This window comes from Mastomys coucha, unplaced genomic scaffold (assembly GCF_008632895.1).
Source record: "Mastomys coucha isolate ucsf_1 unplaced genomic scaffold, UCSF_Mcou_1 pScaffold12, whole genome shotgun sequence".
NCBI lineage: Eukaryota > Metazoa > Chordata > Mammalia > Rodentia > Muridae > Mastomys > Mastomys coucha.
The window spans coordinates 36,307,648-36,322,955 of NW_022196894.1; positions in this window are offsets into that span (position 1 = coordinate 36,307,648).

Sequence of the window (15,308 nt, forward strand, 5' to 3'; positions counted from 1 at the left end):
GGTCTACAGAGTGAGTTCCAGGACAGCCAGGGATACACAGAGAAACCCTGTCTCGAAAATCCAAAAAAAAGAAATGGTGTGTGTATTAAGATGGTCTATTGGGCTGCCGAGATGGCTCAGCAGGTAAGGACACTGACTGCTCTTCCGAAAGTCCTGAGTTCGGATCCCAGCAACCACATGGTGGCTTACAACCACCCGTAATGAGATCTGACACCCTCTTCTGGTGCGTCTGAAGACAGTGTGAATTACGCAGGAGCGAGCGGGGCCGGTAGAGGTCCTGAGTTCAATTCCCAGCAGCCACACACATGATGGCTCACGGCCATCTGTACAGCTATAGTATACTCATACACATAAAATAAATAAAATAAATCTTTAAAAAAAAAAGTCATTCACCAACTGTTTCAATGAACAATGGTTCTGCTTGGAGGGTGGCACAGACATTAGGTGAGGGTAAGAATCCGGTTCATTGGCTGTGATGATTTTGAAAACCATTCATCTCAGAGAAAGAGTAACTTATAAAGTCCTCTTCTTCAAACTTGATACAAGAGTTACAAACATCAAGCAAAGCATTCAGTCACACTCTCTGTTGTTCTCTTACAAGCCCCCTCCCAATTTAATTGTCTACGTTTCTTTCAGAGGCAGGAGGATCCCGAGTTCCAGGCCAGCCTGGGCTACACATGATTGGTTTTTCTAACGTGTGCCTTTTGGGTGTGCAGAGCAACTTTTCATTGTGGTTACGCTTTTCATTTTCCTGATGAATATACTACGGTTGAATACTTTTTCTTTTCTGCTTTTTCTTTTTCTATTGCAACCTTCCTAATGCTGCCCCTCCTCACAGCTGGGGTTAAGTGCACCTGGTTTGTTCCACTGCTACTTAAACTCCACCCATCGTGTTTGCATAACAGCTGCTCTTAACCATTGTGCCATCTCGCCATCTCTCCAGCCTCTGCCCTCCACCCCTGTCTGGGTGTTTTTTATTATGAAGAGGCTGGTCTGGTTTCATAAGTTATTTCTCTATTTGCTTATTTCTTTTTTCTTACTGATTTGTAGAGATGCTTTAAATCATCAGGTTAAAAATATTCCGTTAGCTTTTACACATCTCCCCTAAGTACATTCTTTTTCCTATAAATGGTATCTTTTGGTGAACAGCCATTTAACTTCACCGTAGGATTGTTTCCCCCTTTTCCTAGGTTAATGCTTTCTGTGTTCTGTTTGAGGATTGTCTGTTCCCCTGAAGATGGCCCTCATCTCATCCCTTTAGATGTTTTATTGTTTTACAGTTTGTGATGAAGGCAGTGGCAGCCTGTATTTGGTTTTGGAGTATGGCATGAAGCCAGAGCACACTTGGGTGCCCAGTTGCCTGGGCATTCATTACTGAAATGGTTATTTTAACCATTACACTAAGCATCTGTCACCACCTTTGTCACAAGTCAAACGCCCCTGTACTCATAGCTTTCCGGAGCTGGGCTACTGCTCTGTTTCTTGTAGCAGCCCTGTGCTACATCCTGGTGCCCTCTGTCCCATGTTTCTATCCATTAGTAATGCCCCCTTACAGTGGCTGCTGTAGCACTATGGTAAGCTTTGATATCTGGCAATCTAACTGTTCCTCGGGTTACAAAGGGTATTTCCTTTTACACATCTACATACGTGGTACAGCCGACATGTCCATTTTGAAGCATATGTAGATCAAGTGTGGAAAAGTGTTATCTTTACAGCATTGATTTTTTTTTTTTCAATTTCTGAACATAGTTTAGCATTTCATTCATGCTGTCTCCTTTATTTTCTCACAATTGCATTTTTTTTTTTTTTTTGGTTTTCAAAGTAGATGCCCTTGCATATGTTTGTAGTTATTTGATGAATTCCATGTGATTATAAATACTATCATTAAATATTTCTTACTTTCTGATTGTCCATTGCTGCTTACATAATATAAATAAGTTTTGTAACTTCAACTTCCACCCAGTAATTCTGATAAATACATGTATCAATTCTCATCACAGTCTATACATTCTGCAGAATTATCCACAGACAAAATTACGTTATCTATGAGTAGCGACAGTTTTTATTTCTTCATTCCCGACCCATCATTCCCCACCTTTCCTTTCTGGTACCTGTTGTGTTACTTAGGACTTTTTAGTACAGGGACAGAGTGGATGGCAGAAAGCATCCTCCTTTTATAGTTACCTAGAGGAAAATATTTTTAATATTTTGTCATTAGTCTGAGGAGTGCTTAAGTCTGAAGAGTTTCTTTTTACTTAAGAAAAACAAACAAGCAAACTACAACAACAAAAAAAGGCTTACAGTGTTTCCAACTATGTAACCCCTTATCTGCCTCCTGAGTGTTCCTGTCACTGACATACACTGATATATCTGGCTTTAGTAGGTTAAGAAACTTTTTCTTTTTCTCTTTCAGATGCAATTCCTCCATATTCCTATTCCTTTGAAATGTGAATGAATGTTGATCTTATCAAATGGTTTTCTTCAAAATGGTTTTTTTTATTGCTATTCTTGTATTTTGGAGGGTTTCATGGAACCCAGGCTGAATTGGAACTTGCTATATACCCAAGGATGGCCTTAAACTCCTGATGCTCCTGCCTCCACTTCACAAATGGTGAGCTCACAGGCTCGTGTCACCACACTGGGCCTCTACACAGACTGAGACTACTGTTCTCCTTTATTCTGAAGGCACTGTAAGCTCTACAAATAGAGATACATTTTTTTAAGGCAAAGAAAACCAAAACAAAACTGCTTGCATTCCTGGAACGAATCTATCTTATTCCTGGGACAAACCTAACTTTATCCTGATGGTTTTATGTATTTATGGGCTTGGTTTGAGAACATTTTGTGTCTCTGTATTTTATAATGCAGTCAGGCTGAGTATCAAAACTGCATTCACTTTATAACTCAGATTGAGCTCTCTCTCCCTCTCCTTCCCTCCTCACCTTTCTCCCTCTATCCCATCCTCTGGAAGAGCTATTTAAATGAACGCATGCCGTTTTAACCCTTTGCAGCAACCCCACCTGCCTGCCTCACCCTGTGCTCATACCAGCACCCCACCCTCCACCCCTATCTGGCTTCCTCTTGGCTCATTTGTTCATGCCCCAAGCCTTGGAGGCTTTTTTTGTTCTCTCTGTCTTCAGACCAGATCCCACCCTCCTCCCTGGTAAGCACTAACGTCAATCCTTCAGAATTAGATTTCCTGCAATGTAACTGCCCCTCTGTCCCTCCTCCCCACAAGAGCAAAATGCTCATCTGAATGTGTAGGAGCCCAAATATTTCCACCATTGTGTGCAAGGGTGCAGGGAAACTACTGCACTAGACCACTCCATGGGTAGAAAGAATGGTTTATTGTGGGTAGAACTGTCAAGGCTTATCTGGTGGGGCAGGGAGGCAAGATGGTGGAAAAGAAAGTGAATTTTGTCTGACAGTCAGCAGGGTGGGAGTCTTTGAGCTGACCTGTTCTGAGTGGCCAGGAACTAGATGCTCTGGCCCACGGTAGCTGGCCTTTGGGGGTGAGCTAAGGAATTAAGGGACATTGCTGGCAAACAGAAACCAGAAACCAGACTTCAGGCTTCTGTTTACCCCCCAATAACAAGCTATCTATTTACCCAGCCAAGGTTTTTTCTGATTAGGACAGTGTCACCAGTACTGCCATTTTGAGAGCTAAAAACAATAAGGAAAATAAACAAACATGTATTAAGGACTCATTATTCTCCAACTCAAAATTTCAAATGATTTTCTTTTTTTTTTTTTTTTTTTTTTTTTTTTTGGTTTTTCAAGACAGGGTTTCTCTGTGTAGCCCTGGCTGCCCTGGATCTTACTCTGTAGACCAGGCTGGCCTCAAACTCAGAAATCCGCCTACCTCTACCTCCCAAGTGCTGGGATTAAAGGCGAGCACCACCACCGCCCCAATCAAATGATTTTCTGTCCCACTTGAATAAGATCTGAGCTTCCTCCTGGTCTGGCATCAGTCAGCCTGCCTTATTTTCCTGGCATAAGGTTTATTCACTGAGAGGCCCTGTGACTCACAAGGGTGTCTGTCTGTCTTTCTAGAGTCCAGTGATTCTGTTGATTTTTGATCAACAGATACGCTCATCTGCAAGAAGAAAAAAGACTTGGTCCTGTGTTCTTTCCTTTGCTTTGAACTGGAAGCACCTGCTGCTCGCTGCTCATTGATTAGACCGTATCACACTGACCCAGTTAATCAGCTTTGGCTTTGCTGATCACAGAGGCAGGCAGAGATTATGGAAAGGCAAGTGGATCACCAGGCAATGTCTGCTTGTTAGTCTCCCCTAACTGTCCCCCAATCCACACTCCAGTATGTGCTCATGGCGATCTAGCCACACTCACCTGAATGTAGTGCCTTTGTCGGCAGTTACACCTTCTTGGCTAGAGTCTTCTCATCTGAGCCTTACAGAAGACGAAGGCCACTGGCCCAGCAAGAGGCCTGTTTCACCTCAACACCAGCCCGTATCCTCTTGCCCCACTTAGATGCCAGGAGCCTGTTTTCTTTCCCCTTTCTCTTGAAGGTTTCAATCTTATGCTTGACAGAACTCAGGTGTCTCATGTAGCTCTGGTATTGTTTCTGTTTTTTTTTTTTCTGAAATAAAATTGTATATGTATCCTGTCTTTTTCATGTACATTTAGAGATAAAAAGGCCTCTGTTAATCTTAAGAGACTCTTACCAACTCTTGATGGCCTTCTCTGTGTTCTTTTTTTAAAAACTTCTCTCATTTACTACATCCTGACTATAGTTTCCCCGCCCCTCCCTCCCACCACCAGTCTCTCCCCATCACCTCCCCTCTCCCCTAGACTCACACCCCTAGATCTGCCTCCCCTCAGAAAAGAGCAGGACATCCAGGACATCAGCCAAACACAGCATAATAAACTACAATCAGACCAGGCACATACCATCACATCAGGGATGGATGAAGCAACCCAGTAGAAAGAAAGTAGGCAAACTAGTCAGGGATCGTCCCTGCTCCCACTGTTAGGGTTCCTACAAGAACACCAAGCTACACATCTGAAACATATATACAAAGTGCCTACACAAAGCCCTGGTCTGGAAGGTTGAGTGAAGATTCTGGCAGCTTCACTTCCGGGTGTCACTGCATCCATACACAAAGCTATCTTTTCTTTAAGAAATTTGCCTAAGGACCTTTACTTCACCCTTGCTATACTCTAACATGATCCTTTCCCAAGGTGCCTCTTCTTTTTCATGCACAGTAGCATTTGTCACATGATCACTTCAGGCGGGGGTGGGGGGGGTGGGGGGGGAAGCCCTGGACTTAACTCCCTCCACAAATCTGATTTCTGCAGCCTAGAAGCTGAATTTTTGCTCAGAAGCCTGAAGCAGCATTCTACTGACCTGAATCCTATTCACTACTCAGTATCCCTTCATTTCCACCTTAGCTCTGCCACCCACCTACCCTGTCACCATTCTCTGGAGGACCCTGGGACCATCTCCGTCACCTCACTTCTTTCTAGGTTCCTTCTCTGGCACTTGAGAGCTAGGGGCTTTCTCATCCATTGCTGTGGCTAGGGCACATCGCAGGCTCTCAGGCTTGGCCTGCAGTTGGCCGGTTGTTAGGTGTCTGTTCAACTCATTTACTGTTATCAGAGTGACTTGCTCATGCATCTCTTTCAAGATGGGGAAGGATAACACTTGGGATTTCTGGACCTCTCATTCCATTTTCCCAGTTTTCCCAGCCTCTCTCTTCTATCCAAGCCAGGGTCTTTTCTCTGGCTCTTTAAGACCAATGAGGAAGAAAGATTTTCTCTGTGGTTCCTTGAGACCGCAATGAATCATCCTGGCCTGATTTCCCCACCTCCTGCCCAGGAAAGCCTTGTCTTTATGCATCTTCCTCCAAGTGCCCAAGAGGAAAGTGTTAGTTACTCTTGACCTTCATCCTTTTCAGGTTCTTCCCCTTTCCATGAATCTCTTTTCTTGTAATGTAATTTCTCTTCACTTAACCACTTATTTTCCTATTCCCCCAACAAGGTTCCTAAATTATTTTAAATATCTGTCTCTGTCTCCGACACAAAAATGTACTTAAAAACGGCCATGTTTACAGGGTGTCATTTTATCTCACCTAGCAAGCACAACTTTAGTGTACCTTAGCGTACCGATTTGATAAGGTCTTTGTTATCCGAGCGTGTGGGTGCATACAGCCAGCTCTGGCATGGGACTCTATTGGGGTTCAGAGATCAGAGATGCTCTTGGGCTAGGAGGTTTCCGGATCCAGGAAGCCTCCACGGCCAGAGTTCATTGCCCACCCTTCCTATTTCCTTTATATCCAACGGTACTTCTACCTTTGCAGGAACCCTTTAGGTCCCTGGTCTCCTCTCTGACTGCATATTAAGTAAACTGAGAACAAAACAAGAACACAGTGATTATTGCTAAGGTGGTCTCGTGGTTTACAAATTTTGTACCTTTCTGATTTGATATATGGTTGATCCATTATTATTATTATTATTAATTTTCTCTCATATATTACATCCCCTCCCTTCTCTCCTCCTAGTCTCTCCCCCTTTCCCTCCTCCCCAGTGTCCTTTAGAAAAGGGCAGGCCTCCTAGGGATATCAACCAAAGGTGGCATATCAAGTTGCAATAAGACTAGGCACCTCTCCCCTCCTGTTTTTTTTTTTTTTTTTTTTTTTTTTTTTTTTTTTTTTTTTTTTTTTTTATTTACATGAGTACCCTGTCCCTGTCTTCAGACACACCAGAAGAGGGCGACAGATCTCATTACAGGTGGCTGTGAGCCACCATGTGGTTGCTGGGATTTGAACTCGGGACCTTTGGAAGAGCAGTGCTCTTACCCGCTGAGCCATCTCTCCAGCCCCTCTCTCCCCTCCTATTAAAACTGGTCAAGGCAACTCAATAGGAGGGAAAAGGTCCCAAGAGCAGAGGAAAGTGTCAGATACAGCCCCAAGACCACTGTTAGAAGCCCCACAAAACACCAAGCTACACAACCATAACATATGCAGAAAGCCTAGGTCAGACCCATGCAGGCTTCCTGGTTGTTCAGTCTCAGGGAGCCCCTATGAGGTTTGTTGATTCTGTGGGGTTGATTCTTATGAGTTTTGTACCTTTCTGATTTGGTATGTGGTTGATCCACTATCATCATCACCATCATCATCATCATTATTGTGGTGTCCTACAATTCTTTCTCCCCATCCACAGGATCTGCCTAATATTTGGCTGTGGGTCTCTGTATATATGGTTGGTTCTCAATGAGTATATAAAAACATTTTTACACATGCTTGTATGTACACTCTAAAAATTAAAAAAAAAATACTGATAATAGGTCCTGAAAAAATAAACCAGTTAAGACAGAATTCTTGAGGACACTGGTTATGTAATCTATACAAATTATGTGGGGAGTCTTAGGATTGAGATGAGCATGTGAGGAGAGGACAATGACTGAACTGGCAAGAGTGGCTCCTTGAGACTGTGAGCAGTTGCTGCCATCACCTCCAACTCCTTCTCTCCCTCCTCCCCACTGCTCCTCCTCCTTTCCCCCATCCTTTCCCTCCTCCTCCTCATCATTTTCTTTCTTCTTCTTAGTGCTTTGGGACAGAGTTTCATTCTGTAGGCAGGCTGCCCTCAACTTTCAGGAATCCTCCTCTCCCTGGAATTCCTGAGTACTGGGACTACAGACAGGAGCCATCGCACCAGGCTTGAGACTGTAGACTTCTGATGAGATGCCAGACTGCTGCCCCTGATATTGTAGCACCCCTGTTGTGGCCAGCACACCACACAGGAGTATGATCTGTGCTGAAACAATGGAAGTAAATCATAATCCACCAGCACTAGCATAAGTAGCTTTGGCTGGTGCTCTCCTGCCAGGGTCTGAACTTCCAGAAGGACGCAGTCTTCTGGTGGTGTTTGTACTTACATCCTCATCATATAGAATATAACCAAACGCACGATATTGCCAGGAAAAAATGTTTATGGAATCAAGTTTGTTAAAAATAAAAAGGGGCCCATAATATGGCCTCAGTGTTACCCTTGCTGTGATGACTGACAGAGATTGAGCTTGAACCCTAGAACTGACATGGTAGAAAGAAAGAACCAACTCCCAGCCTTTAAAATTGTTTTTTGGGGGGCTGGAGAGATGGCTCAGTGGTCAAGAGCACTGACTGCTCTTCCAGAGCTCCTGGGTTCAATTCCCAGAAACCACATGGTGGCTCCCACCATCTGTAATGGGATCTGATGCCCTCTTCTGGTGTGTCTGAAGACAGCTACAATGTACTCACATAAAATAAATAAATAAATCTTTTTTAAAAAGAAAAGAAAAGCAAAAACAAAACAACAATAAAATCGTCTTTGACTTCTGCATATATACCACGGCAAAGTATATAACTGACTAGGAATTGAGTTAGGATGTCTCTCAGAAGACAAGGATAAGAATCGAGAGCCACTTGGCTCTCACTTGGCTTCATATTATTATCTAGTTATTTCACTGAGGGGCATCTCAGCTTGCTCAAATGTAGACTAGCCGAATAAACAAGATAGTCACAACTGAAAAAAATTGCATTAAGTAATTATGAGCATTCAATAAAACTATCTATAAAAGCATTCAGAACTGTACCTGACACATAGTGAGCATTCAAACTCAAGACATTACAGTTTTTATCAGGAGGATTAACCAAACACACAGTAGGGACACAGTAAGGCCTTGCTGAATGCATGAATGAACATCCTGGCTTTGTGATCACTTGTCTCTGCTTTTACCAGTCGTCAGTACTTTCCATACAAGAAACACAACAGTGCGCAGGTTCTGGATTGAGCAGTATACCACATTCAGAATGCAGGATAAGCAGATACAGGGCTGGTGAGCGTCACAGAGAGCGAGCCCAAGTGGAGGCAGGAGATTCAAGAACACCAGGCCAACCTGAGATATGTAAGACCCTGTCTCAGAAGACAAGAGAAAAGGGAATGCCCTCATAGTTGGTTTGGTTTGTCTTCTGAATCTTGACCAGGAGACCGAAGGTGAACACCAGTGGAGTTTTCCAGAGGAGATGACAAGGGAGAGGGGGCGTTTGTAGCTGAGCCACTTTGACCCCAGCGCAGCAAAGTGGGAAATCACCGATTGGGCCGCCCTTTCCAGGAAATGTACCTAGTTTTCCTTCTTCCTTTCAACCACAGGGGCTGAGAATGGCTTTCAGGAAAAATGTAAATGAGAATCAAGACAAAAGATATAATGACTGAATTCCAGATTCTTCTGAAGTTATTGGGAGGATGCCACGAAAATTGTGGAGCAGGAGAATGGGTTTTGAGTGGCCGCAAACAGCATTATTGACATAGCCAAACAGAATGGACCAGAGCAAGGGCTGGAGGAAGAGAGACCAGTAGAGAGGTTGGTACCAAAATCCAGAGTTCTCGGAGAGACCAGACAGGAAGGGACAGATCCCAGACTTGAAGAAATAAAGAGCCATTATGTGACTATGGTCAGGTAGTAGGACTGGGGTGGGGACAGAAATGGCTTTTATTTTTAGTGCTGTTACATTCTGAGTCAAGGATGACTCAGGTTTCAAGACTGGACAGCTGAATTATCATAGTGGCTATTATCACAGGAGATGACAAACAGCTGGGGAAGATGCAGAATTGGCCCTGGATGGAGTGAGTGGGCGGTTGTCAGGACGACAAGTGGACATACGAGGCAAGCTGCTATGTCTCATAAAAGGGCAATGCTGCAACTCAGAGGTGACCTCACAGGCGAAGACTGGGTTTTCTCCTTACCACAAAACCCTTTACAAAGTGGAAGAAGCCTGTCTCTTGAGGAGGGGGTGCGGGGGTTGTGAGGGTGACCCCATGGTCAGAAGCATCTCGAGAGTGAGATCAGGAGTATTCACGAGGCTGGGTGAGCAGTATGTCCCATTCAGAATGCAGGATAAGCAGATACAGGGCTGGCTTGGATTCAGCAGCTACAGAAGATTTATGTTTCGGGGTCGTATCTTCTGTGTGCGATCATTATTTCTTCCGGAGATTTGGAAATGTTAAAATGTAGCACTGGGAAGTGGGATTCTCAAGCAAGATCCATAAATGAAGGCCATTCTGGAAGCATAGGAAGAGACTGAAACTGCTCTTTTAAGTTAAGCCCGACTTCTTTCCTGAGCTTTTAAGTTGGCTGTCTTTAGTTCCATTTGAGATTTCCTATTTCCAGTGAATTATAGCGTGGGTGGGGGATACAAAGAAAGAGGAAGCGAAGCCCCTGTTTTCAAGAACCTACGTATCACCTATCTTAGAAGCCTGATGTGCACACCATTGCAAGGCACTGTAGGCTCCATCTGAAATGGCATGTGGAGGGAGGTTTTCTGGAGGACATGGAACCAGAGGAGGACTCCAAATGACTGGAGGAACCCAAGTGAGGAGTGAAGGCTTGGGAGCAGAAGCATCAAGCTGAAATAGACCATAGGATATTTTAGAGGACTATCCATTTGAGCACACTGGGGGACTATGGCAGATAACTTTTGATCAGGCAGAGTGGTGCTCGATTGAGTAGAGCTCTATGTACATAGTCATTTTGGTTTGGGGGACTAGAAGCCAACTGGAAAAGGAACCATGTAACGTGGTGGATAGAGCCCAGATTCTGACCTCAACCAGCGTTAGTATGAATTATGAGTTCATCCTCTATTAGGTGTACCAGATTGGGCAAGTTATAGAATGTTTCTTGTCCTTTAGTTTCACATGTAAAAATAAGGTAATGCTTGAAGTTATTGGGAGGTTTAGGGAAGATAATCTATATATCATGATTAGAACCCTACCTCCCCCCATATCATATGTGTTCTGGGAGTTTTCTTTTCCATGACAATGGTATTGATGGGACAAAGTGAGACTTATTATAAAAGTACAGGGTGACCTTATGGACTTAATGTCAAGACTACCACACGGTTTCAAAATAGGCCTGGATCAAGGAAACAAAAGTTGCCAGGAACCCAGACCCTCTCTTTCTCTTCTGTGTCTCTCAGGAGATAGGCAATGTGTTTCTCTTTCCCTGCAGATCGGCCTTCCCTGTTCCTCCATTCTCATAAGGGAAATAAACTGCTTTCATTGCTCAAGTTTGTACATAGCTATTCCTTCTACCAGAAGAGAAGCACTGAGTAGCTCTTAGTTGTTTCAAATACAGGATCCCTCATTTCAGTTCTCAGAGAAAGGGTCCATGAAAAATGTCTTCTGATCTGAGAGACAGGAGTTTTAGACAGTGGGGTCCTCCCTAGGAATTCAAACTGAGGGTATCTGGAAAACAATCTCTGAGGTCTTTGATTTGAATGAGAAAAGGAGAATACTCTACACTTGAGATTTTATAGGGAGTTAATGCTAGGTATTTATATTGATCTTTTGAAATTTGTAGTCATGCATGAAGATAACTGAAGCTTGTGTAGCAGAATAGCATCTTGCTACAATATCCATGGTGTCTCCAAGAACTGCAACCCCGTGACCCTGTCTCTTCTGAGGGAAGCAGTCAACAAACAAATCTGTGATCTCATGAAAGGCTGGCAGGGCAGAAGCAAAAGCTCAAAAACAAAGTCATATGCTTGGCTTTTTCTACTAGAACAAAAACCTATATAATGCTGAAGAATGTCCAATCAAGGTAGAAAATAAAAACTAGTGTTGGCTAATAAAATGGAGAATAGAAAACCAGTTATTTCCAGTTATTTCTTTGAAAGGATCAATAAAGTTGATACATCTTTAGCAGGATTTACCAATAAAAATGTGAGAAGATTTGGTTTCTGAAGTCAAGATTAAGAGACATCACTACTGAGCTTATAGAAATAAAAATATGTACAGGAAGACTATAAATAATTTATATATCAGCAAAAATATATATGGGAATACTATGAATAATTGTGCATCAGCAAATTAGATAACTTAGGTAAAATGGACAGATTTACAGAAATGTAGCAACTGCAGAAACTGACTCAAGAGATAATGAAAATCAGAACAGGTCTTTAACAAGTGAAGAGATCGGGTTAGTGAAAAAACAAACAAACAAACAAACAAAACAAAACACTACAAGAAAAAGCCAATGCTTATAATAAATTGTCATAGAAGACTACTCCGTGGGGCCATTTGTTCGTTTTTCTAATAAACAGAGAGGGATTGTACTATCCTAACATTGGTGTTACCATAGATAAGACAAAGCATTGCTCTTTTTCAAGGAGAGATTTATAGCCAAGGCACAATCTGTGAGCCACTAAAAGCTTTCGAACACAACTCCTCATAGAAGGATTTCACAAAGGGCAGTGCGCCCAGCTGTATCTCTGACTACAGTGATCTCCAGCCGAGCTTCTCCCGACTCCTCTGGCTTCCTGTTCCCATCTTCGTTCTCACGGTATTGATGGACCAGCCCTGTTTTCCAAAAAGAACTCACCAACTGAAGTGAGGCCTTGTCTGAGTTCTCAGCCAGCTGTCCACACACAATTGTCTGAGATTCCCATGTGGCTCACTTGGCTGCAGGACTGGAGACATGACCTGTGGTTCTGTCTGTTTCCTGCTCGGCTATGATCATCTTGAATCTTTTTTTTTTTTTGTAACTTTCCTTATTTCAAACAATATTTTCATTTCACCCAGACTCCAAAATGTTCAATAGCCAGTCTTGGGGGTCTCACTGTGGGCCTTTGAGGGGAATTTACTTGAGTGTGCGTTTAGAGTGCTTTATACGTAGAGACTAATTACAGTTCTAGTTAATGGCCTGTGCGGAGGCTGGGGATTTGAGTCTCAGCTCCTTTGCATACCAGTCCTGTGCTCTGCTTGCTGTGTGAGCAGAGGCATTCAGTGAGCGTGTGCCTCACAGCTGTGCTGAGAGGCTAGACCATAGCAAAACACCAGAGAAACAGCGAAGAGCTGTGCAGCACCGGCTGATTCTGTTGTCTCCCTGTTCCGGGGTCAAGTTGCTTTAATCTTCCATCAGTGCCTGCTTGGTGGGGCTCTGACGTTTGGGTTGAATTAGTTCACAATGATAACCCTCTCGGCAGAGTTCTTAGAATCCAGTGGGTATGGAGGGGTTCCTAGCCCTGCCTTTGCCCTGTCTAGCATCGCACCCTGCTAGGGCAATCCCCCACCCCCAACCCCACAGACACTCCAGCCGCTTAGAGCAGCTAGGTTTCCCAAAGAGAAGGCCATGTGCCAGGACAGGATGCCCACACCTACCACTGTGTTACAAAAATCTCATAGTAAGAAAGCTTTACATGTCTTCCTTTCAGTCCACTAATTACAAGTGTTGTTAATAAAGGGATGTGGGGGAGGCAGGGTCTACAGAGTAAGTTCCAGGAAAGCCAGGGCTACACAGAGAAACCCTGTCCTGAAAGACAAACAAACAAAAAATAATAAGGAGATGTGGATTTCTTTTAACATCTCTCACTTGTGTGTGTGTGGGTGTCTCTGTGTGTGTGTCAGTGTATGTGTTTGTGTGTGTATATGTCTGTGTGTGTGTGTGTGCACGCGTGTCAGTGTGTCTCTGTATGTCCGTGTAGCAGTGTGTGTGTGTGTGTGTGTGTGTGTGTATGCGTGTGATCATCACAGCACATGTGTGAAGGTCAGAGGAAACCCTGAAGGAGTCTGTTCTCTCCTTCCACTGTGTGAGTCCTGAGAATTAAACTCAGAGCAGTAGGCTTGATATCAAGTACTTTTACCCACCTAGCCATCTTGCTAGCTTATGGATGAGTGTAATGGTTTGAATATGCTTGGCCCAGGGATTGGTACTATTAGGGGATGTGGCCTTGTTGGAGGAAGTGTGTCACTGTGGGGGTGGGCTCTGAGACCCTCCTCCTAGCAGCCTGAGGACAGTCTGTTCCTGGCTTCCTTTAGATACAGATGTAGAACTCTCAGCTCCTCCAGCAGGATGCCTGCCTGGATGCCGCTGTTCTGCCTGCCATGATGATAATGGACTGAACCTCTGAACCTGTAAGCCAGCCCCAATTAAATGTTGTCCTCTATAAGTGTTGCCTTGATCACGGTGTCTCTCCACAGCAATGGAAACCCTAAGACAATGAGTTTTGAAAACTTCTCTCATAAGTGGCCAATATTTGTTTTTAGTTTGAGAAAAAGAAGTCCTCGTAGCTTAGGGGCCAGCAGTTCATAGCATCTGCTTAGAATTTCAAACACGGCTATGTTCTCGTTGAATTTATTTCTAGGATTAGTCTATGATAAGAGAAGACTAGTTTCCCATTTATGGTAGTGATCTGACATTTCTAATGGGACATGGGAGAACATGTGGGTACATCTCGCACATTTCGAGGTGCTTTGAAAACAAGATGACATTAGTGAAGAAACACAGGCAAAGATAATGCAACGCCTAACCAGAGTAGCAGAATATGATATGATCTTTTTATTACAGAAGCATGATATGATTTATCCATACTTGGAAGAAAAGTCACAGGCATCAGGGAAAACTAAGGAAGAAGTTTGTCTAAGTAGTGCCTCCCTACTACTTAGGTCACTCTTCCCCGAGTCACAGCCACAGGAAGCCCAAGTCACCCCCAGGGAACTCCACTAGCTGCTGGGTGGTTACGAGAGGGCGTAAGAGAAAGAGTGGCTTGAGATCTTAAAAGGGAAGGAAATTGCAAGCCTGCTTGCTGGAGAATATGTGGATTCTTCCCATGTGACAATGTCCTGCAAGACTATGGCAGGCAGAGAATGAGGCTCGTGGGAGAATGTCCAAATGGACATTGCGTTGACTATCCTGAGGCTTTCATTGCGACAGCTCAGAAGGGCTGAGCCCTGGCCGTTGCATTCTGCATGACCTCGTCCAAATGATGTAACCGTACCCTATGGCTTATGTCATTCTCCCTGCCTTTGTTACAGAGTGAACCAAAAGTCAACAACTTTCTTTAAAGTTCATTTATGGAAGTATTTTTTTTTTTAAGCTAAGTTTAAAAAGAGAACCGTCTAGGAGGGAAAGTAATGAGGGTAAACCTAGTACCCATCCTTCTGTGCCCTACTCTATGCCCTGGACCTCTACGAACTAAGTTGGGTTTTTTCCCTCCTCTGGCTTCTGCTGGGGTAACTCAGTGTCATGAGCAGGAAGAGGGGAGGGGAGCGAGGTGGAACAGCCTGTGGCTGCCCTCTTCCCTGTGTCTGTGTGTGTGTCTGTGTGTGTGTCTGTGTGTGTGTGGAACAGCCTGTGGCTGCCCTCTTCCCTGTGTCTGTGTGTGTGTCTGTGTGTGTGTCTGTGTGTGTGTCTGTGTATGTCTGTTTGTGTATCTGTGTGTGTCTGTGTGCATGTGTGTCTGTGTGTGTGTCTGTGTATGTCTGTGTGTGTCTGTGTGTGTGTCTGTGTGTGTCTGTGTCAGTGTGTGCCTGTG